Source organism: Pinus tabuliformis, chromosome 2_1, assembly GCF_031772625.1.
Source record: "Pinus tabuliformis cultivar Carrire ecotype Pingquan chromosome 2_1, CPIR1, whole genome shotgun sequence".
In the NCBI taxonomy this organism is placed as follows: Eukaryota; Viridiplantae; Streptophyta; class Pinopsida; order Pinales; family Pinaceae; genus Pinus; species Pinus tabuliformis.
This window is the reverse complement of record NC_142299.1, coordinates 831,670,512-831,694,954: the sequence shown is the minus strand read 5'-3', so window position 1 is coordinate 831,694,954 and position 24,443 is coordinate 831,670,512.

Below are 24,443 nucleotides of genomic sequence, written 5' to 3'. Positions count from 1 at the left end.
GACTTTGGTTGTAAGCTTGCTCTTATTTCATTATTAATAATATCAATTATGTTTTCATATGTCTTGTATGTAATTTACTTTATAGCTCATGACTTCTTGACTCTATGAGTAAATATATCATTGTTTTCTTCTGGTTACGTGCTTTGTTGTATTTCCTTTGCATTGTTTCAGGTTGATCACTCATTTGGAGAAGGAAGCGGACGTTGGAGCAACGCAACAGAACTCCATCAACCACCGGTTGAGGTAGGCCTCCAACTGTGACTGTTTAAGGAAATCTATTGTTGATCTGTCATCGTTTGTTACTAGACCCACTCTAGGGCTAGAGGGGTTGCCTCTGTCCGCAGAGGGAACACTTTCCTGCATCACAAATTGGCGACTCCGCTAGGGATTTTGGCCTATGTCCTTTTCGTGTTTGCTCTTGTCTTGATTTTTGATTTGGTCTCTTTTGAAGTTTGGGGATTAGTTATCGGTCTTTTGAGTTCCCTGGCTTGATTTGGGAAGTACCCCTATTTGATTGAAGGATTGACTGTTTTTTGTTTGGGATTTTTTCTTCGCCTGTCATTGTTTTGAACATCATCGCGGATTTAAATTTAACGGTCACACTATCATCGTGCGCACCCTTTTGTAATATCATGTGCATCGCATAACTATGTCTCACAGTGGTGACGGTTCTGAAAATCTAACCATCACGGAAAAGTCGTGTACTTCCACGCTGACATCACACTGTTGCTGTAGTTAGTTCTTTATCAGCGCTAGTTGCTTGTGTATTACCCGCATTGATTGCTGTAGAATTGGTTTTCTCAATTCTGCCTCCTGAGTCCATCAGTCCTATTGGCCCCTTACTTTTCTCTCTTGCTTGGTAGCTTGTTTTTCACTGTTTATGGTTAAGGCACTCTCTCGTTGGCTTTGTTGAATGAATCTTGCTTTTTTGCCTGTGTGACCTAGTTCATTATTTCAAGTTTCTTGAATCAGTTGGCTTGATTGCTAGTTTTTTCAAGGTTTGTTTGCGGCTTTTTGTTGGTTTGATTGAGCCTTCCCCTTTGCTTGTTTTTGGTTGATTGTTAGTGACTGTTATTGAACCAATCTTTGGCATTGATTCGATTTCTTTTCACTATAGAACATAGATCACAATTGTTTGGATCAACCAGTTTTTTCCACACTTACTTATTTCTTATTTGTTTCTTCTAGATTTAAAGACATCAAAATCAAAAAGATTGCATCCATTTAGTGTACCAAAGTGAAAGTGAATTTGCATTTCAAGTTTGCATATTGGAAAGCGAATGATTAAATCTCTCATTAGTAGTATCCGTGCACTTTAGGAATTGATGTCTGTATGCATTTAGTAACTGTATTTGTTTATCTTGGTTTTCTTGGTTTGGGGATGATCTCTCTACCCTCCCATAGGTAGGTGTTCATTGAAGAAAAAGGATATTTCATTCATTCTAGTTGCATCTTAGGATTCGTTGTATACATACGGTAAGGCCTGAAAACTGAAACATAATTCAAGATCAACTCTAAAATGAACTGAATAAACCTAACAATGCATTGGAACATAACACACACTATTTAGAGGTCTAGGCTAGAGACGTGCTCCGATGTCATTAAACCTAGTCACTCTTGTTTTCACTCAAGGTTGGGTGATTCCTCCATTTGTGACTCAATAGTGGTCTAGTACGGAATTGTGCTCCCATATACCATCGAGTATATGTTGGGAGACCCCACTAGGTTATCATCCTTTATCCTTAGGAAGCCGTGTCTTCTGCCTTGCAAACTGTAATGCACCGAACATAGCATTCGGGAAGATTGGCTGCCGTATTTAAAGTCCTTGGTTTTCATATGATTTCCAAGGTGTATATGCCGTTTTATGGGTTGTTTGGTAAACCTTTTGCCTAGTTCTCCAGAGTAGTCACTTTCATTCCATTTCAGACTCCTTAAAAGAAAATGTCCATCTGAGCACTTGTCACTTCAGGCTCATTAAATATTCGAAGGCGACTAGAGTCATATTTTTGTCCTTTTCTCGACTCTTTAAAGATGAAAAGGTTAAGTTATGTTCCTGTGTCTTAAAATTTATTCGGCCACGTTCACATTTACCCTATTAGATCTTGTTTGCATTGGCTTGAGTAGGGTCCTTTCTTGTTAGTTTTCCTAGGATTTTTGAATCGAATCATCCTGGCAGAATCACCGATCCCATCTCCTATTCCAAGTAACCAAGGGTCTCCCTCTTCTGTTGCTCCTGAGATACCGGTTGTTAGTGATATTCTCCCTGTTATTCCGAAGTATCCAACCAATTAACTCTCGCGCTCCAGAAGATGAGTCTTACAATATTTATTGGAACCCTGTTTGGGAGCCTTCCGAAGAAGATATTCTCGGTACTCCTCCTAGTATTTCGATCCCAATGTCTTCTTCTGTCATGGATGACACATCCCCCATCACAAGTGAAGAATCCATTGTTACGAGTGGTGGAATTCCTATTCCAACGGAAGCTAGACCCTTCCGTGTCACCCCTCTCGATGTCATGCTGCCTTTACGCTATAAGGCTTTGAGGGATGTTATGGGTTCTAGGACCTCCCTTACGAGTTCCATGTGGTCTCATACCATCACTCTGACTTCAGAGTCTTTTATTCCTCAAATTCACAATGTGTCTGCACGCCAGTCCCGTCTATTCCAATAATCTGTGTGGCTTCTTCAGCCCCTGTTGTTGGTGCCGTCACTGAATCCTCAGTTGTGACCACTGTTGCTAGACCTTCGTCCAAATTTGCGAATAGTGGCCTATCGGCATCTACACCCAGAGTTGTTGATCCTACACTTAATTTCCCACCTTCTTCTGGTTCCATTCCAGCAGGGGAGCATACGATCAATATTTACAGGCTCTTCAGAATCCCAACCCTCAAGATCCGTTTCATTATTACAATTCTCAAGGAGCTCATATTTATTACCCCAGACCTTTGCCATCTCAGCCTGTGGTTGAGGTCATGGTCCCGTTATCTATTGCTTGGGGTACCACCGGTTATCATGGTGGCCAAGTAGCCCCCTGCGAATTTTCAAGGACACATTATCAACGTCAGTCATCTTACACGCAACCCTCCTATGGGTAGCAGTATTACAGACAGCCTTATCCAGGGAAAACTGGAGGCCCACAAGGACAACCCTTCCAGGGACAACCTTCGACCTCTGGTGGTTCATCTTTTACTTATTTCGGGCAACCTTCTGGCAATTCGGGACAACCTTACATGCAACAAGGCCAACCTGGTGTCCAGCAAGGCTACCCTCCTTGGCAAGTCGGCCAGCCTTATGTTCAGCAAGGCCAACCCACTGTCCAGTCTAGTTAACCATCTGGACAACTTGGTCAGCCTCAAATCCAATGAGGCCAATCAACCGTCCAGTCTACTCAGCCATCCGGTCAATCAGGACAACCCTCAGTTGTGCAAGGACAACCCAGTACCTAGCAAGCTCAACCTTATGGGAAAATGGGTCAATCTTAATCTCAACTAGGTAAACCTTCTGGCCAAATGGCTCAGCCTCAATTCTCTTAAGGACATCCTTCTAGACCTGCTCAACCGGGCACTCAAATGATTTTTGATTCTCAAGCTCCACCCGGTTTTCAGCCCCAGTCTAGGCTCCAGACCCAATCCGGTCTTCAAATGCAGGTTGGATCCAAATCTCAACCTTCTTATCAAATGTAGCCTAGCTCCTAGGCTCAGTTTGGAGCCTAGCCGCCTTATGGTTTCTAGCAATCCCAAGGGCAAACCCAATTTGCCCCGTACCAAAATTATCAACAACTGCAGGTGAGTCCTTATCATAATTACCAGCAACCGTATGTTGCTCCTGTAAGACAACTTGGTAATCAATGGAACGTTGGGGGGTAGATCCAGGGTCAGCCATCCAGTTATAGCTATAACCCCTATGGACAAAATCCCTATGGGCAGAACCCTCCTGGGCCAAATCCGTCCGGACAGAATCAATGGGGGAACAAGTAGCTGGCTAGAACTCTAGTGCTACCTCCAACCCGCGGCCCTAGATGTCCTTTAACCCTCAATTACCCTTTTTAGCAATGTTGGAATTACCAAATGTGTCAAAACTGGCAAATGATCCTATCCTTCATATAATCTGTATTAGCCACTGGTTCCAACTAAGATTCCCGGTGATTGTCCAGATTTTGATGGTAAAGCCAGAGAAGATCCCCAAGCCCATGTTATGACTTATCATCTATGGTGTTCATTGAATTCGTGGCTTGATGATTCAATCTGGATCCTCCTTTTTCAACAGACCCTCACTAACTCTGCTGCTAAATGGTATATTGAGTTAGCTGGCAGATCTTTTCAGGACTTTAACTCATTGGCTATGGCATTTTTAACTCATTTTCAGTTTCCGATTTGATATGAAACAGGCACACACCTCCTGACAACCTTGAAATAAACAACGGCTACACACATCTCCAATCATATCCATGAATGGAGACGACGTCGTTGTTTGATTAAGTTTTGGATTCAAAATCAGCTTCTGACCGACTAGTTCATGACCTCATTTGTTAGTCTAATAGTGCGAGACATTACTATGGGGGCAGGTGTAACTGAAGAGCGGGCTATTGCGCGTGCTCAGTACCTTCACTTGGTTTACTCCCAGTCCGGTACACTATATGATATTTTCCTGATGCCCCAAGGCCCGAAACTTCCAAAGCCCCACCAACACCATCTGTTCACGACGTCATTGGTTCTATTAATCCGTCCTCTAAGAAACCTTCCACGAACCCTGGGAAGCAAAAGTCGAATGCTCCGAATGAAAATACTTCTTAGGCTGTATCTAATTCCAGTAATACTTCCAAGGTTAACGTTGTCCAGTCCACCACGACGGACAAAGCCTCGAAAGGAAAGAAGAAGGGAAAAGGAAAGAATAAAGCTGATCAACCTAAGCAGGATTCCCCTAAACCTCCACCCGAGGAAGGTGCCAAACGCAAGCCTAAGTATCCTTGCCTTATCTGTGACAAGGATCACTATACCAAAGACTGCCCAAGGCAGTCTGAAGTTAGTTGTTTGTTGAAAGGTGCTCCTGGGACTCCTGCCATGCTCAAAGATCCTTTTCCCTCGTAGCAAATGCAAATGGTGGCTGATCCATCCCAATCCTCTTCTCCCTTTGGTTCTCAAGTGTTTATGGCGGGGACGATTCTTGTCCACATTAGTACTTGGGCAAAAGAGTATCTGTCGTCTGCCGAGAAAGAGTTTGAGGTCCCCTCTACTGCTCTCCCGTCCAGTTCTGGTCCCCTCCATATCGAGAAACCTAGCACTAAGACGCCCATCCGACCCCCTCCTAAAGGTGTGTTTGGTAAATTTAGTGTGTCCTAAATTGCTATTTAAAATGTCAATTCGAGAGTCGTAAACTGCTGAAGTGAAGTGCCCTGTATATGCAAGATAACCAATTTCTTAGTTCTTTGTCTTTTTTGAGTTTTTTTGGTCTGTTTTTGGGTTTATCTTTTGTTGATTCCCTAATGTGAGATGGCAGAATTGAAATTCAAGTATGGATGGTAATGGTGATTTCTACAATGATTTTCCAAACTTTAAAGTTCTCAAAAAGGGTTCAAATTGGCTGTGATGAATTCAATTCTCAAAAGAAAATAAAAATGTACCAAAATAGTGAACTAGTGACAATGAAGCCCAGTATCCTTACTACTGTATAAAAAGAAAATAAAAACTGAACTCAAAGAAATTCAAAGACTGTAAGCAAAGCAAACTAAATCACACTACTTCAACTCATATTTTGACCCCTCACCTTTCGACTCACTCTGGCTATAGGAGGTAATCATAAACAAATTGAGTAATCTGATATCTAAATTGCAGGAAATGAAATTGCATAAAATGAAACTAAGATTAAACTACTCATTCATACTTCAATCCCTGAAAATGACATAAGTAATTTAATCACTAACTTGCAAGAAAGTAAACTAAATCGTACTACATCAAGTAATATTCTGATTCCTCACTATTTGAGTCGCTTGGCTATAGGAAGGTAATCATAAACAAATGAGTAATATGATATCTAAATTGCATAAAAGTAAATAAGCAAAGCAGAACTGAAAGAAATGACAATGCTGGAATTAAAACTCAGAAAATGAATCAGCAATAAGGACAAGATGATCTCATGTCATTAGTTATTAAAACTATGTAAATTGCCCGGGCTGCCTACAAGAACCTGAAAGAAAAACACTGATCAGCTAACAATCATGAGAAAGCATAAAAGGAAATATGGACAGTAGTTAACATGAATAATATACAAGTAAACGATTATGAAAGAAGTGACATAATGAAAGAAAGCGAGAAACTATATAGTAGATACAGAGCCTTGGTGTACAGGGGCCCTCTGCAACCTCGGCCAATCAATACTCAGTCACGAATTGAACTTAAGAACGTTGTCTTCTCATATATTAAAGTGCAGTCAAAACATAAAGATAGAGCACGGCACAGTGGGCTCGTAAACACAGTCAAGATTACATGTAAAAAGCTAACTATCAAGCGTATGATAACGCGTTATTTATAACTGAAGATGCTATAACTGATTCCTAAATTCTATGGTTCCAAACAGACACGTAAAACTCCACGTCCTCAGATCTAGAAGTATGGTAGCCATGACAAATAAATCTATGGAGTGGTGGCTATTCGATTTGGTTCACGGATTGATCCACAGGTGTTAGAAACACCTCCGAAGATTGAGGAACTTGCCACGCAAAAATTCACGTGGGAAAAACAGAGCCGTGCCACTGCAAAACTCTTGGTTTGACCACTCCTTTGACCGTCCTTGACCATGGTTGTTTGTGAGTGATTCGGCTGAACCAAGGGGACATGCTCCATGTTGATGTCATTTGCAGCTTTCCCATGTGGTCGGATTCTCCAGTCGACACCTATAACATAGTCTTCAACAAAATGGCTGCGGAAACTTGAGCTGGCTGCGGAAAGTGACAAGTTTCCGCAGCTGATTGAACAAAAATGTAAATCAAACAGCAGTCACAAACATAGTTAGGAAACCATTTTATAAGCTCTTTTTAAACTAATATGCAATGATTTGATAGCTTGGTGGGTCAAGTAAATGGAAAAGAAGGATGAAAAGGTGTATAGGGAAGATGCAAGTTTGGGACTCAACAAGGTGTACTCCGAAAATCTTCTTACAACCCTCATGCTCGTGCTGCTCAGCACTATAGCATCATTGAGGACTTAGCCCAGGCTCCATCAGCTATGTCTGCTTTAGAAGTTCTCCAGAGCTGCCCTCTCAAAGGAAGTCCTTGCTATCCACTATCGGTGGCATCGACCTGGCCGACTCATATCTGATCACTTTTGAACTAGAAAGCCATATACCGAGACTGCCTCACCAAATTGCCTTCCTTATCTAGGTCATCATCAATTCTAAAATGATCCATCGTACGTCATTGATCAAGGTGCTTCTACTTGCATCATGTCTGTTGCTTGTTGGAAGGTTATTGGTTCTCCAACTCTGAGGCAGTCTCCTACAACCTTGGAAGCCTTTGATGGGAGAGATTCTCGCCCTTATGGTATACTCCAACGCTTGCCTATTACTTTGGAAGGGAAGATGGTCGAAGTGGAAGTTGAAGTCGTTGATGCCAATCTAACTTACAACCTCCTTTTGGGATGAAGCTAGACATATGCCATGTGAGCCATGGCCTCATCTCTATTTCGTGTCATTCGTTTCCCTCATCAGGGGAAGATCATCATGGTAGACCAACTGTCTTTCTTCACCTCCTCCTCTTCCGATGGCAACATGCCGTTCGTGGAGCATACCTCCATTCCATGTGAGAGTGTGGGAGCTGGACTTTTTAAAGATCCTACCCTTATGGGTGTTTTTTCACTCCCACCTCCCAACATCACTCCTATTAATATGATCTATGTTTGCTCTGATCCTTGGGTTCTTCCCCTCGCTAATTAGATAGAATCCTGGGGCAATGAGATTTCGTTGAGTCCTACCAAGCCCAACTATGTCAAAATTGTTTCTACATCGGCTCCACCCTCTGAATTTGCTCCTTCGAGCAGAGCTCTTGACTCGTACGCTCATTCCCCTTGGCTTGGAGATGACGCTTCTTCAGACCCTTTAAAGGAAATTTTTCCTTCTGATGAAGCCATTATTGAGACCATGTCTCTCAAGGAACCCCCTTGGTCCGATCATCACCATCGTTCCTCGTTTCTCCTTGCCCACCAGGAAATGCTTACCTGTCTCAAGCGGTTTGCTCCTTGTCTCCCATCCCAAACCCTTCAGACACCCATTCAAATTCATCAAGTGTCTTCTGAAGGGAATATGGGAAACATCACGCAAACTCAGCCAATCGACATCTCTGTTAAACCAGGGATTGTCGAGCACATTCATGTTGGGGTAACTTGTACTCTGGGGGAGGTTCAGCTCTATACTGATCTTTTTCGCGAATTCCATAATGTCTTTGCTTGGTATTATGAAGAAATGCCCGGAATTGATCCTAGTATCGTGGTGCACGAGATACCTACGTATCTGGGTGTTAATCCTGTCTGACAGCGTCTACGCCCCGTGCACCCCTGAAAGGCTGCGGCCATTAAAGCAGAAGTTGAAAAGCTTCTTAAGGCTGGTTTTATTACCCCCATCCCACTCACAGATTGGGTCTCAAACATTGTCCCTATGACTAAAAAGCAGGGCACTATCAGGGTCTGCCCCAAAGATAACTACCCCACACCATTCATTGACCAGCTCATTGATGAGTGTGCTGGGAGTGAAATGTACTCATTCATGGATAGTTTTTCTGGTTATAACCAGATTAATATTGCGCCTGCAGATCAACACAAGACCACCTTTATCTGTCCATGGGGCACTTTCACCTACAAAAAGCTCCCTTTCGGTTTGCAAAATGCCGGTGCCACCTTCCAATGCGCAATGTCTTATGCATTCCATGATATTCGACATATTATGCAACCTTACCTGGATGATTTGCCAGCTCATTCAGCAAAATGCCAGGACCATCCAGCTCACCTTCACGAAATCTTTCTCTGTTGTCAACACTACCGCATCCCGCTTAATCCACATTAGTGTCTCTTCTTCGTTGAGTCAGGCAGACTTCTCGGGTTCATCGTTTCCGAAGAGGGTATCCATTTGGATCCCCTTAAAGTCGAGGCCATCCTGAATCTCCCTCCCCCTACTTCTTTGCAGTAATTGCAGAGTTTGCAGGGTAAAGCGAATTTTTTACGATGATTCATTCCGAACTATGCCGAAGTGGCCAAAGCCTATACGCGGTTATTGAAGTGGGATACCCCTTTTCTTTGGGATGCCGCTACTCAAGAGTCCTTCGAGCGCCTCAAGGTTCTCCTTGTTTCTACTCCATTGTTGCGTCCTCCTGATTATCATCGTGACTACACTCTGTATTTAGCCGCTGCCGATACCACTATTGGCATGGTTCTAGTTCAAGATGATGACGATGACACTGAGCATGTCATTTATTATCTCAATCGCAATCTATTAGATACGGAAACTCGATATGTCTACGTTGAGAAGTTGGCATTGGCCACCATTTGTGCCATTCAATGTTTCCGCCATTATATCTTATTACACACTACGACGGTGGTTTCTGATTGCAACTCGATGATGTACATCCTATCGCGTCAGTTGTTGGGGGGCAAGTACTCGAACTGGATTGTTATCCTCCAAGAGTTTGACTTAGAATTCACCACTGCCAAGTCTAAGAAATCCATCGTCTTTGCTGAGTTGCTTTGTTCTCTGCCATCCCTTACCATGCCCTCTTGATCAAAGGACCATATTCCGAATGAAACTCTGTTGTTAATTAGCACCCTCGATCCTTGGTACGGGGATATCATTGTCTATCTACAGACGTCCTCTTTTCGTCATGATGTGTCTAAGGATACTCGGTGATGGATTCGCCATCAATCTCAGCCCTATCATATTATTGGGGACACCCTGTACCGTCTCAGCACTGACTCTGTTCTCCACCGATGCTTAAAATTCGAGGAAGTTGAACGAGTTCTTAATGACTGCCATTCTGGCGCCTATGGTGGTCACATGTTGAGATATGCTACTGCTCAAAAGATCCTCCGTGCTAGTTACTTTTGGCCCTCCATCTTTAAGGATTGAATTCTTGCCGTCTGCTCTTGTCACGAGTGCCAAATCTACCAACGGAAGATGTGTGTGCCTCCCGCTCCATTGCACCCTGTTGTTACTGTCAGCCCTTTTTCCAAATGGGGCATTGATTATATGACCTGTAACCCTCGCCCGACCAGGGGGCATGGGTTTATCATCGTTGCCATTGATTACTTCACAAAATGGCTCGAGGTGATGCCCACACTATCTGAAGATGGTCACACAGCGATGCAATTTTTGTTTAATCATGTTATCTCACGGTTAGGAGTCCCTCAGGATATTGTCATTGATCACGATAAGCATTTCCATAATCATATGATGACTAAGTTAACAACCCAGCTAGGCTTGCAGCATGATAGCTCGACACCTTACTATCCTCAGGCCAATGGCCAAGTAGAATCCATTAACAAGGTTCTAGTTACGATGCTTCAATTTACCATTGGCATGCATAAGTCCAACTGGCACTTGATGTTGTACTCTGCCTTATGGGCCTACCGAACTTCTGTGAAGGACACCACCGGATTCACCCCGTTCCAATTGGTTTACGGGCTAGAGGCTACCCTTCCCATCGAGTGTGAGATCCCTTCATTGAAATTAGTCGTCGAATTACTCCCTAACACTACTCCAGTAGAAGAATGCCTTCTCTACCTAGAGCGGCTAGACGAGACCCGTCAACTAGCCTCTCTAGCTATTGAAGCACAGAAGAAGAGAGTGAAAACTCACTTCGATCATACTATCCATCCTCGTTCTTTTGTTGAAGGAGATTTAGTCCTGCTCTACGATCAAGCAAATGATAATCTAGGGGCAGGCAAATTCGAGCCCAAGTGGCACGGGTCCTATATTGTAAAACGAGTTTTGCAAAAAGGGGCCTATGAGCTAATTGATTATGAAGGGAACCCTTTGGATAAGCCCTGAAATGGGCTTTACTTGAAAAAATATTATGCGTGAACTTCATGCACTTTGATTTGTACATACGTGTGTTTTTAGTAGGTGTGTTGTGTGTGTGTGTTTTCATGTTTTGGCTTGGTGTGTAGGCATAATTGCCGCTTATTGTGTCTTTTGCTTCTTGTGCAGATGTCTGGTGCACCTTACGTTGGTTTCGCTGATGGTGCCTACCGCAGTACCCGCAACCTGTCTTCTGCAGCATGGGTGATCTACGATCCTCACGGTGAGTTAGTAGACCTTCAAGGTGTTTGTCTAGGTTGTACCACAAACAATGTCGCTGAATATAGTGTTGTTATTGAGTTACTGACCGAGGCGATAAATCTCGGTATTCGAACATTGGTTGTGAACCTAGATTCTCAGCTTGTCGTCCACCAGCTCAATGAGCGATATTCCGTCAAAGACCATCGGATTTTAAGGTTGTATTTACGTCTTAAATTGTTAGAAAGCAATTTTGATTTTATCACATATCAGCATATTCCACGAAGATTAAACACGTTAACTGATGCATTGGCAAACCATGTATCAGACAGACATTTGCGTAACATGTAATCAAAATAGCATATAAGAAGCGTTCAAAACACAATAATGAACCATAGGAATATGTGTATATATCTCATGTGGCGCACCAAGGCACTAAAAAAATAAATGTATATGTCCAAATAGAGTCTGCGTTCTCCATACATCCGAGACACATGTCTCTCAAAAAATCAGCAGGAAATAAAACCTAGGCGTCTACTACGGTGGGTTATGCTCCCTATGGCACACCACTGCTCGTGCCACCTTCCTCAATAGGCGGTGCACCCTAGGTACTACCCCTACTATGTGAATCTAGAACGCTATGGGGACCTCCTCGATCCCCATGTAATCAAGGATCCCCACCGTTAGGCCCTCAAGGTTTCGGGCCAGCGTCTCCACCAGATCATCAGCTGGAGGAGCCAAGGCCAGTGCAGAAATACCCTGTGCATCTCTTCGTGCCTCTGGTGCCAGCTCTACGGGTCTCACTCGTCCCACATCTATGAATACCATAGAGCTCATTATTAGGATGTATACACGAAAAAGTCTAAAAAGCATCATAAAAAATAAAATGCAAAAAATAACGTGATCAAGTGTCTTACCACCATCATCCCACTGTTCACCAACGAGTAGCAGCATGTCAGGATCTCCGTAAAATTCCATGTCAGCATATGGCCAATCTTCAACAAAGATCGTCTGGCGCTCCAGCCACTCTCGAAACAGTGTCCCCCACGACACTGGCCATCTGCCACCTCCTCGTGGCATAACGTGTGCCCACCATGTGATCTTGGTCTCACGAGGTCTGGACAGATCTAAATCCATGTCCTGCAACTACAATGCTGGCACCCACTCCAACATTAGCAGGACTAAGATAGACCCGTAGCCAAACTGCTTCATCTCTCCTCGACTATAGTTGGTAACTTGTCTCTTCATATTAGCCATCACTGTTTTCGCCCAGTTGAACATGGTCAGATTGAGACATTCGAGAGCCAGCCGGAGATGGGTCTTCGATGCCTCATGTTGGGCTTGGGAGCCCGCTGCCCATGTCACCATAAACAGCATAGCACAGAGAACCATGTCATCCACTGTCGAGATTGCCACCTTCCTGCTTCTCAACTTGCATGCCTGTGAGCACACTTGTTCCATCAACATTTCTAGAGAATCACCCCCGGGTCGTTGCCCCTCTAGAATGGGCCTCTCACCATGATGGAATAGCTCGGTCAGGAAACATACGGCTGTGGCATCGAACTCGATGTCTCGGCCTCATATTATGAATTTCCCATCTATTGGATTCCAGTCCCGTCTCAGTAGCTCCAGTAAATCGGGTTGGGACCGAAGGTGCAGAGTAAGGAAGAATTTTAGCAACCTGCATGCCTGTAAAGCATTTCGGCACCCAGCATCATCAAAAGCTTCCACATCGTTATCATCGTGCATTCGTTCCTACCAGACAAACACCATTATGGCCTGCATGACGAGAAAAAATGAATTAGAACTTCGTTTGCAAGTTTCACTACGTAATTTGCACAAAAAAATATTTTTGCATCACCATCGTGACTGTTTTTAAAACAGTCATGATGACGCGAGGTTTCCAGTTCAATTTTTTCGCGGTCATTGCGGAAGTACATCACTTTCCCGTGATGATCGAAAAGCATTATGTGTAAATATTTTTGGTCATCGCGGACCCGAGTGGTATACCCACGATGATCAAAAAGCGTTATGTGTAAATATTTTCGGTCATCACAGACCCAAGCAGTATACCCGCGATGACCGAGCGGTGGACCCCGACTCAAAAAATCTGCCTAAACTCACATGCCTAACGTCACAATGCATAAAAAAGACATTGAATTGAAGCACAGGAAGAAGTCTATTTACCTATAAGAAGTTTCACGATGAACAGTGGACGGATGGGACCGAAATCAGCTCGCCAACTTTGGTGCTCCAAAATGCTCCAAGGTGAAATGAGCAGTGCCAATGGTAAAAATGAATGGATTACCCCCCCCTTTTATAGTAATTTTTGAAAATTAAAAAATTATATTTTATAAATGTGGGTTTTTTTTCTCATTTTTTATCACATGGTTAGTTAAAATTTGGCTTTTTAACTATGTTTCCACGTATATTGTTCATTTTCTATAGAATGGGTTTACATTTGACGTGTTTTGTGCAGAGCTATAGGTAGTGTAGTTATGTCAGCTTCATATGCACTTGATCCATAAAGTCTTGTTTAATGCTCTTTTCTGACTTAAAAGAAGAAAAGATAGCCGAGTTGTTCCTCTTGACTCATTAAAAGGAATAAGAGGCAGTCGCCTTTGAGCTCTTTTCCGACTGTGTAAACACGAAAAGATTGTCAGGCCTTTGTCATTTCAAGCTCGTTATTGGTTACGAAACGACGTGATTTCGATCACTTTTCTACTTTTTTGGGTCGAGGTCACTAATCACGAAAAGTACTCCTCGATCGTAATGGTCGGGCGGTTCTTTCGAGTATCGTTTTATACTTTTTTGGGCTCGAGAGACACAAATCTATGAAAAAGGACCCCCCTTGGAGTTTTCTTTTTCGTGTCTTTTTCAAACTCTCTAAACATGAAAAAGACTCCGAGTTTTACCTATGTCGGACTCGTTAAACCCTCACGACATTAGACTTGTCACCATGATGAGACTCGAGCTTCTCCTCCCTAGGGCTCGTTAAACCATTACTAGGTTGGATTCGACTAGCGGTCGAACTTCTATTACGATTATATGCTATCCCCTTCAAGCTTGTTGTCAAAAATAATAGGGGTACTCACCAGCAATGGTGGGGAAAATTTGGAAATCATCATTGGCAGCTAGTCACTCTTGAACATTGACACTTTCGCTTCTTGTCGGTTTGGGACATCCATACATTTTCATTTGGCCTTCCACGAGTTTGGTTTGTCATTTAGCCCCATTCCATCTGATTCATGCCATCTCCATCGATCCTCTGATCCCTTGGTACCTGAACGCTGCCATCCTCCGGAGTCGTGTTGCCGACATGTTCAAGAGTATAATCCTTCTGCAGTTTACACCCTTGCCTCCTCCTCTGATACTCTGTTTCACCATCTACCGCTTGTTCCTTATCTCGTGTCATTGATGGGGGAAGCATTATGGCCCTCCTGCAACGGATCCTCTCCTGTCGACATCAGCTCATTATCCAGAACATTGATCTAGAGATCCCCTTTGGTACCTTAGAGCTTGCATGCCTCAACAACAAGTTCTTCGCACCTGACAGTTGACTTTCATCATTGGTCATCGATTGGGTCATTCCATGAGTGTTCAAATTCAGCTCCTTTTTCACACTACGTGGATTGTGCTAAATAGTACCTTGAAAACCATTGGCATTATTGGTGGTTTCTCTCACGCTTGTTAACAGTTTTCATCATTGACCGATAATCAAGCGATTTTCTATCGTGCTTGACCTCAGCACATCTATTCGCATGCTAAAATATGTACTATGATCGCTTGGGTTCAAGACCATGAACTCAGATTACACATGTTCAGGCTGCATGGATTGGTTCGTGATTACATGACTCATTGATGGATGGCTGCAACCATACCTTTATCACTATCATGGTCTTATTAGTTGGATGGCTGCATCCATACCACAGACCTAGTTCGTACGTCTTTTGGATGGCTACGCCCATGCCTAGACTACATGTACTTCATTATCAGAGATATTAGTTGTACTTGCGTGCAGGTTCTTCCAGATGGTGTTCCAGCTCAGTCAGTGTCTTAAAGCATTTCACCCCTCCCACTCTCTCGGGCTTCGTACTTTAGGGGGCATCTATTACATAGTAATTTGTCACTGCCTTCACTCCAGTCCTTCTATTTTGTCATGTGTCGAAGTCAAACATGCTCATATTGAACAAATGCTCTCTTGTGCTGCCAAATGAACCACTTTTCCTAAGTTATCTACCTCATCGCGACTATGGACTAAATATACGTGCTGAAGGGCACTCGTAAACAGTCCAGCTACGCTGCTAGCGTGGAAGTACATCCAATTCCCGCGATGGTCTGATTTTATGCTCTAGCGTGAGGTTACTTATTATCTTTAGCGATGATTTGACTGGCTATATTGTTCACTAGAGATGTCAGTGCTAAAGCTCAGTTATTCCACCGCGATGATCCAAATTGGGCAAATTTGTTCCAACAGTTGGCCTTCTAGATGACTCCAAACCTGGTTGTTGGCATAGTTTGTATCACCTTTCCTCCTCTGGTGTGGTAGTTCCGTCATTTGTGCTACCTTCCTTGAGGATAAGCTCACTCTTCCACCTTTCATGGAGACTCCTTCTCCTATTTAAACTCTCACCATTGCTATGCATTGCTATTTTTGGATAGTTGGCTAGTTGAGCAGTGTTGTTAGTGTTTGTGAGTTTGCTAGATAGTTGGTGTGAGTGTGACAAGTGTGGGATTGTTGATAGCTCATGGAAGGTTGTGAAGTTCCCTTAATTTTGTGTAAAACTTATGAGTGATAGAGACTTGTATGTTGGGAGATCCATCTTCAAAGAGTGAACGCTTGAGGAACATACTAGCTGGATCCCTCTGAGAAGGCTTGTGACGTCAAGACTTTGGTTGTAAGCTTGCTCTTATTTCATTATTAATACAATCAATGATGTTTTTCTATGTCTTGTATGTAATTTACTTGATAGCTCATGACTTCTCGACTTTGTGAGTAAATAGATCATTGTTGTCTTCCGGTTACATGCTTTGTTGTATTTCCTTTGCATTGTTTTAGGTTGATCACTCATTGGAGAAGGAAGCAGAAGTTGGAGCAGCACAACAGAACTCCATCAACCACCAGTTGAGGTAGGCCTCTAGCTAAGATTGTTTAAGGAAAGCTATTGTTGATCTGTCCTTGTTTGTGACTAGACCCACTCTAGGGCTAGAGGGGTTTCCTCTATTCGCAGAGGGAACACTTTTCTGCATCACACTAGGCATGCAATCTAAGATAATCAAACACTTTACTTTTGTGCATATGAATGAACACAATAACTCTTTTTTCCTTTTTTTCCTTTTTTGTGAAAATGTGAATGCTAAATCTTCTTGGTGGTATGGCAGGTGGGTTAGAGATGGTTGTGAAGGGTCGGACTTAGGAGGCAAACACGAGTCTTCTCCTAACTTTCTAGATTCATTTTCCTCAAAACAAGCCACTAAATGTCATCATACAAGATGTCCTAATGCACCTACAGGATGTCTTAGTGCTCCTACAGGTTCCTCGGTATTCCTACAAGATCCGGCCGAAAGCATAAGGAGGGGTTTGGAGGGTGGAATAATTTTTAGGGAAGGTGAATGATGGAAGAAATAAGGCAAGGGAGTGGCTAGGACTTCCTCAGAGCTAAAACAAAAGTTTGTGAGATGGTTGGATTTGCTCAACAAACCTGGAAAGTTGTTCATAGGGAATGATGAATTGGTTGATGGACTTAGTGGTTGTTGGTGATCATGGATGAATGAGGTTAGGTTGGGCCTACTAACATGATATCTTCATGCACTATTGAAACTCCTGCAATACATACATCACTGGCATTTACCCATGGATTATGTCAAACAAGAAAGATTTCCCATCATCATAAGAAAATAGAATTCCATTAATTAGTTGCCTATTTCATGCATGGAAATACTTACAGGATATTATGAAACACCATGAGATCTAATACAAAGTTGGAGATATCAGAAAGAGTAATCGAAACCTATTATTGAAAAATGAAAAGATGTTGGTCTAATTAGCAGAAAACCCTAAATTCCATAAGAAATCAGAATTTTGTCTCTTTAGGGCTAAATAGGAGTTTTTCCTCAAACCATGGTCCCTGAAGGGAGGAGTGAGTCTAAATCCACTTGCTATCAGCCTTTTTGGTATTTCTTTATCTCTCTAAGGCTACTGCTAAATCTATGCACAAATGGAAGTAAACAAACCAAATTCACCACTACATGCAATGAAACAATGCCAAAATCAATTCAACAGTTAATCTATGAAATAACCTAAGAATACAAGTACAATAAGAGGAACCTCTACTGCTAGGGTTGGTCCCTAACACAAGAGATTCAGCCCTTTGAGTCAACTAAGTGGTAAATCAAGGAAATTCTCAGTATCATTATCATATCAAAAATTACATAACAGTGTTTTTCCACAATCCTTTAACTCGAAAATGCTTAGTGCTCTTACATAAAAAATCTGAATCCTAATGAGGCTCTACGCCTCCGTATTTATACAACTTAAGTCTCCAACAACTTCCTTAAATATAGGGATGCTTGGCTCCCAAACTCAAGATGAACTGGTTCTTAACTGTCATTAGCTCAGCTCCCCATGATCTCCATGACTCGGCTACTTGCAACTAGGAGCTAGTGTGAATTGATTGAGGGATATTCGAATGAGTGAAGATTTAATGAGGAATATACATCTCCTATAATCTCTCCTTCTTGTATCATTCGAGTTCCTGCACCTTAATTAGCCAAAATTGCCATGATTTTCTCCCAAAAACTTGTAATCAATGCACATTAGACCACTAGACATAACATCTTACTTTAACTCATCTCATTAAGCAAAATGTAATTAAAACATGTAAGGAATTATGAGAAGAGTTGATTTTAGTAAGCTTGGAGGTGTATTAAGGTCCATATAGTTACCTAATGATGAAGCTCATCATCATGTTTCTCTCTCAGTATTGGGGAGAAAAGTTGAAAGGCACCCTACAACTTGATTTCTCATATGCTACTATACCGGTATTTGGGCAGCTTAGAAAATTGTACCATGAGAAAAAGATGAATTTTATGATTAGTAGAAAAGACAGACCTAATAATCACCCAATCCATGTTGTGCATACCAACTTAGAGTATTTTATTTTGTATAGTGATATGAGTCCAGTAGATGATGACAGTTAGATTTTTGAAATTTTAGAAGTTTCAGAAGTTATAAGTAGTGTACAGAGAGATTTGATTGTAGAAAAAGAGAAAAAGGATGTAAACTATTTGTAGCTAGAAATTTCACCTGTAAGGATTGTTGAACCAGTGGAAGAAACTGAAATTATTGAGATAGCAGGTCATCCTCCAACAAGTCAGATAGATTATCCCTCCAAATTTCAGTTTTCCAGTGAAGAAGATGGTCTTTGGACCCAATAAGTTTGATGGAGCACTAGGAAAGGAACGAGATGGGATTGGCATGTGGATTCATGGTCCCTTGCATAAGTTAGGTAGAGTCCCTCACAATGTAAGGTTAAGTTCATATAAGTTGGCTTTTGATTGTTCAAGTGATGAGGCAGTGTACGAAGCATTGATTATTGACCTTAAAATTCTCAAAAAGTTGGGAGAAAAGAAAATTTCAGTTTATGGCGACTCCGAGTTGGTGATTAAACAAGTAAAAGGGGAGGAGCAAGCCAAGCATCCAAGGATGTGAGCTTATAGAAATGTTTTCCTTGATATTCTCAAAAAAAATTCATAATATACATTGTCTTTGATTCCTAGAAGTCAAAATTTTATGTCCAATTCCCTTGCCACTGCAGCAAGGATGTTTAAGATCCCCATCCACTCAAATAAGAAGTTTCCAATTCATGTCAAGCATTGTCTATCTGTCCCTGACAATCTGAGATATTGGCAGGTGTTTTGGGATGATAAAATAATTAATAATTTTCTGCAGATGGAGGATGAATTCTTGCAATCCCATATTGATGATGTGTCTGATGAGAATGATCAGGAAATTGATCATGATGATGTCGCCAAAAAGCCATAAATGGTCCCCACAGAAAAAGGTGTTGAAGATATAAACATTGGCATAGTTGACAAGCCAAAATTGGTCAAGTTGTTGAAGTCTCTATCCCCTGAGATGAAAATAAAATACATTGCTTTAATGTCAGAATTATCTGATGTATTTTCTTGGGACTATTTACATCTAAAGCTGTATGAAAAGAACGTCATCGAGCACACTATACCAGTCAAGTCTAGTCAGAAGCCATTCCTCCAGAAGTTGAGGAGGATTAATCCCAAATCGTTGCCATCCATTGAGAAGGAGGTAAATAGACTTTACAAATCTGGTGTCATAGTTCCTATTCATTTTTCTGAATGGATGTCAAATCTTGTGCTAGTGAGGAAAAAGGCGAGGGAGATTTGTATTTGTAATGATTTCAGGAATTTGAAAAAATCATTCTTGAAGGACAATTATCCTCTTCTGAAGATGGACCATATTTTGTAGAGGGTAGTTGGGACTTTAAGGATGTCGCTTCTTGATGGATACTCTGGATACAACCAAATTTTGGTGCATAAAGAAGATCAGTTGAAAACAACCTTTACAACACCATGGGGTACTTTTATGTATGCCAAGATTCCATTTGGGTTAAAGAATGCAGGGGAAACATTTCAATGAGAAATGGACATTGCTTTTTCCAATGAAAAAGATGTATTTCTGTTTATTTACTTTGATGATCTTATAGTTTTTTACAAATCTAATGAAGAGCACTTACATCATCTAAGAATTTTTTTTTAAGAGATGTAGGAAATTTGGCATTTCATTGAATCCAAAGAAGAGCTTATTTGTCATGGATGAAGGAAAATTGTTGAGGCACATTATTTCCAAAGATGGTATTCGCATCGACCCTGCAAGAGTTGAAGCAATCCAATAGTTAGATTTCCCAAGAAACAAAAGAAAAATTCAATATTTTAATGGAAAAATCAATTTTTTGAAGACATTCATCCCCAACCTTGCTGAACACTTGAGATAGATGACTAATATGCTGAAGAAAAAAAGTGAGGTAAAATGCTCAGAAGATGCAAAGAAATCATTCAATGTAGTTAAATTTTCATTGTCTTCTTCTCCCACCTTCATCAGTGCTAACTATGCTTCAGATTTCATTGTATTTTCATTTGCTTTCGAGCATACTTTGGTTGTTGTCCTAATGCAGAAGAGGGACCAAAAAATTGAACATCCCATAGCCTTTTTTGGTCAAAATATAAGAGATGTAGTGCTAAAGTATAACATTATTGAGAAACAAGCATTAGCCTTGGTGAAAGCTCTAAAGGACTTTCAGGTATACATTCTCCATTCACACATTCTAGCTTATGTTCCAACTGCAGCAATGAAGGAATTTCTTATGCAGACAGATTCAAAAGCTAGGAGGGGAAAATGGATCACAGCGATGCTAGAATATGATCTGGAGATAAAACTAACAAATATTATCAAGGGACAAGGCTTGGTAAAGATCATGGCTGAATCTAACTTGCACGCATTAGATATCAATCTAATTGTTGCCCTCTCTGAAGAAGAAGTGGAAGTCTCATTAGTACAGGTATCAAAAAAATTTACTTCATATCCTTGGTATTATGATATTGTCTATGTATTACAACATTTGAATTCTCTGCCAGAATTTCCAAGAATTAAGAGTAGATCATTGAAATTAAAAGCTTGAAAATACTGTATCCGTGGTGGTGTATGAGTTTGGAAAGATCAAAATGGTGTGTTTTTAAATTGTCTTGTCGAAACTGAAGCAAAAGATGTAATGAGTGACTTTCACAAGTGTTATAGCACCATTTAGCACTCTTCATATATATGATGCTTTGTTTATGCCCTAGGGCAACCCCTCCTTCCAGAGTTTGTCCAAATATATAAAAAACAATGTTTTATTCCCTATACGCTACTTTTCCCTAAGCTAAAAGTGTGTACACGTGGGTCAATCAATACCCAACCTGTGTATTAAAACACTTAAAAAATTAAATTTCATTAATTTTGGGTGGAGTTCATGGGTTTTACCTGTTGATTACCTACTATTGCCCATGACCCAACTTTTTCCCAACTAAAAAACTAATTGGGAGAGATATAAATAGACCTCTATAGGAAGGCCTTAAGGATATGAGAAAAGATAAAGAGTTATTACACTGAGATTATCCTTGACTGAGTCTGATGAATCCCTGTGCCTCATGCACTTCCCCAAGCTTTAGGAAACCCTTGTTTCCTTGATTATAGATATCCTTCCTTTTGCTTGAGATACCATGGTGTTGGTGATGGAAGACGATTGCTGAAGGCTGGGATAGGATGAATCCGAAGGACAGTTCCGCTTGGAGCCAGAGAAAGACTCAGGTGAATTCTCTCCATGTTATTTATAGCTTACTGCAATAAAAGAAATGTTGTCTTGTTTCTGGAATTAACTATGTCTATGCATCAAATTATGTTTTAATTCATATATGAATGTCATTTCGATGTATGATCAATCATTTGTTTATATGATATAAATTCAATTTCGTGAATATGCTTTACTTCTATACTGCTATGTATGTTCGAATTGAATGATTTTCAAGTTTGAGGAACATCGGGAGTTGCAGAGGGTCTGAATCCTATGGGACCTACACGAACGAAGGAAATCTGAGTACGGTCACTCTTACGTAGTTTGATAATATAAGCATCTTGCCTGAGCTGTTTGATTATTTCTTATTGTAGTTTTCTTCTGCTCTGTTGGGGTTCTAACCCAAAGCCCTAGGGTGCTTTCACCTGAAACAGAGTTGTTGACTCCACTGGGGGTAACAATCTTGTTATTCCTAGTTTGGGTTGTTCATTCTCAATCAGGTCTCAGTATTTGGTTTCGTTGCAGTTACAATATTATTTGGTCTACTAGAGTCCCAGGCCTTAAGTTTGATCTTTTGGATCAGAATTTGTTTTTTATTTTTTCTTGCAAAGCTTTGTATACGCTCTTTACTTTGTTTACAGTCGTGTATACATGCTTGTTTCTATAAAATGAACTCACGTATACGTGATTTTCCTATGTCAGGAGCGTGTATGCATGCCTCTGTGTTTGAACACAGTCGCGTATGCAAATTTTCGCATTGCTTTTTCAAATCTTTCAGCCCAGATAGATTTATTGCCTGGTCTTTTCAGTGTCTGTGTGGTCAAATGTTGTCTATTCGAAGTCTCTTCCTCATTGAAAATATTTGGCCTAGGTTTGCTTCTTTAGTAAGTTTGTAATTTATGTTTTGGCACACAAGACTTCATCCTGAAGTTCTTTATTATTCTGGTCCTCCAGAACACAAGATTGTTTTCAGTTTCAGTGTCAAGCCTAGATTTCAAATCTACTTGCTTTGCTCTCCTTTGTATTGTGGCCTCATAGCTTTTCTTTATTTTTGAAAGTCTTTTTTACGATTTTGGAAGTATTTCTTTCCTGGCTTCTTGGTCAGTTTTTCGAACTCTTTGCTGCTATTTGGGTCGTTTTGTATAAGTTGAAGTCTTTTTGCTCAAGTTTTCGTTCATTTTCAAGTTTTTAACTTGCAAAGACTCCTTGTGCTCTTTTTTTGATCTTTTGATTTTTATTAGCATTTTGGTGATTGCAAAAAGTTGTTTTGGTTGCTTCTTTAAAAAAGAAAAGATCTCAAAAAACATTGTTTTTGTTTTTCTTTTGCCAAGTTTGGTTTATGGTTTCTTTTTGTTGTTGAAAGTGAATTGTGATCTTTTACAATTTGTCATTAATGTTTGGAGAGAATTTTGTGTTCAAAATTTGTATCCTCTTCATTATTTAAGTTGGCTCATTGTTAGTTATCAACAATTGCTTTTGCTTTTTGAGTGTTATTTAGGATATTGCATCTCCATTATATCTTGCATTAGAGTAGTTTGCATTGTTAAAGCATTCATAGTCTTTTAGTTTTTGGGTGTGTGAAGTGTGTTTCAAGAAAAGAATAGAAAAAGTACTTTGCTTTGTATAAGTTTCGTAGAACCCATATAGAGATCTCTTTTCATCGAAGAAAAAATGACTACATTCATGTAGTTAGTTTTTCATTGATTTTTGTTGCATCATACAAACATCATTGGTTTCACTCCCATATTTACCCTTAACTTAAAGAACAACCATTAAAATCAAGAAATTAATTAAAATAAACTAGAACTTTTATGTTGTCATCAAAATACACCAACATGTCTAGGTTTATTAGGGCCTTGGATTAGGCAAGAGGAGAGTTAACTCTCCAAGGCCGCTCAAAAATAGAAAACATAGAATTTTGATTAATGAGTGAAATCCAATAGCATTAGGGAGACTGGGAAAGCTCCATAGCTAGGAGTAAAGCATGAGCAAGAGTGAAGATAAGGATGAGAGATACCCCCTCTCTTACTTGTCGGATCCCACTTCACAATTGTTTCGCCCGGCTTCTAATACAAGTTGGTGACCATAGTTTCCTACCCTAGGGATCACACAGGTGGCTGTGGAGGGGAATTTTGTGGCACCTGAGGCTGACATTGTATCACGTTCAGCAGTACTTCTAGAGGGTACCCTTGCGAAGCTTGGGTGCTTGCACCGGCAAAGGCTGTTGTCTGGATGTCAGTGTAAATGCCTATGATACCTTCACCTCTAGGCTTGGGGCATAATTACCCCAGTCTATTTTCGGAAGGCCCTTGTTATTAACTTTCTTGTATTTTGGTGTCTAGTCCTAATCACCCAGAGTGGAAATACTTGAGAGTTGTTTGATTGCTAATATCTTTAGGGACTTTTTAGTGAGTGTTCTTTGCTCCTAGTTAGCCTAGATTTATAATTTTTTGAGTCTTTAAGTAGATCTTTTAAATAATTCAAAGTGGCTGATCGACCATCTCGACAGTCTAGGAGACTTCATGGGCTATCACCTACGAGTCTTGAGCCTTCTCCTAGAAGGCGTAGGAGCAATTCTGCTAGTGGTTTTCAACTAGTGGCAGCAGGTGCATTAGAGATTGATCCTCTGCTTGGGGTCATTAGTTCACAAGATAGACCTAGCACCAGTAGATAGTTAGAGGGGAACACACCAGTTCTTTCTCAATGTTGGCTTGTATGGGCTTGACCCAGGTTCAGAGGTGATTTAGCCAAGAAAATCCCGATACTACTGCCACATTCGGTAACAGTCCACGAAGCGCGGACTGAGGTCTCACCCGAAGTAGTATG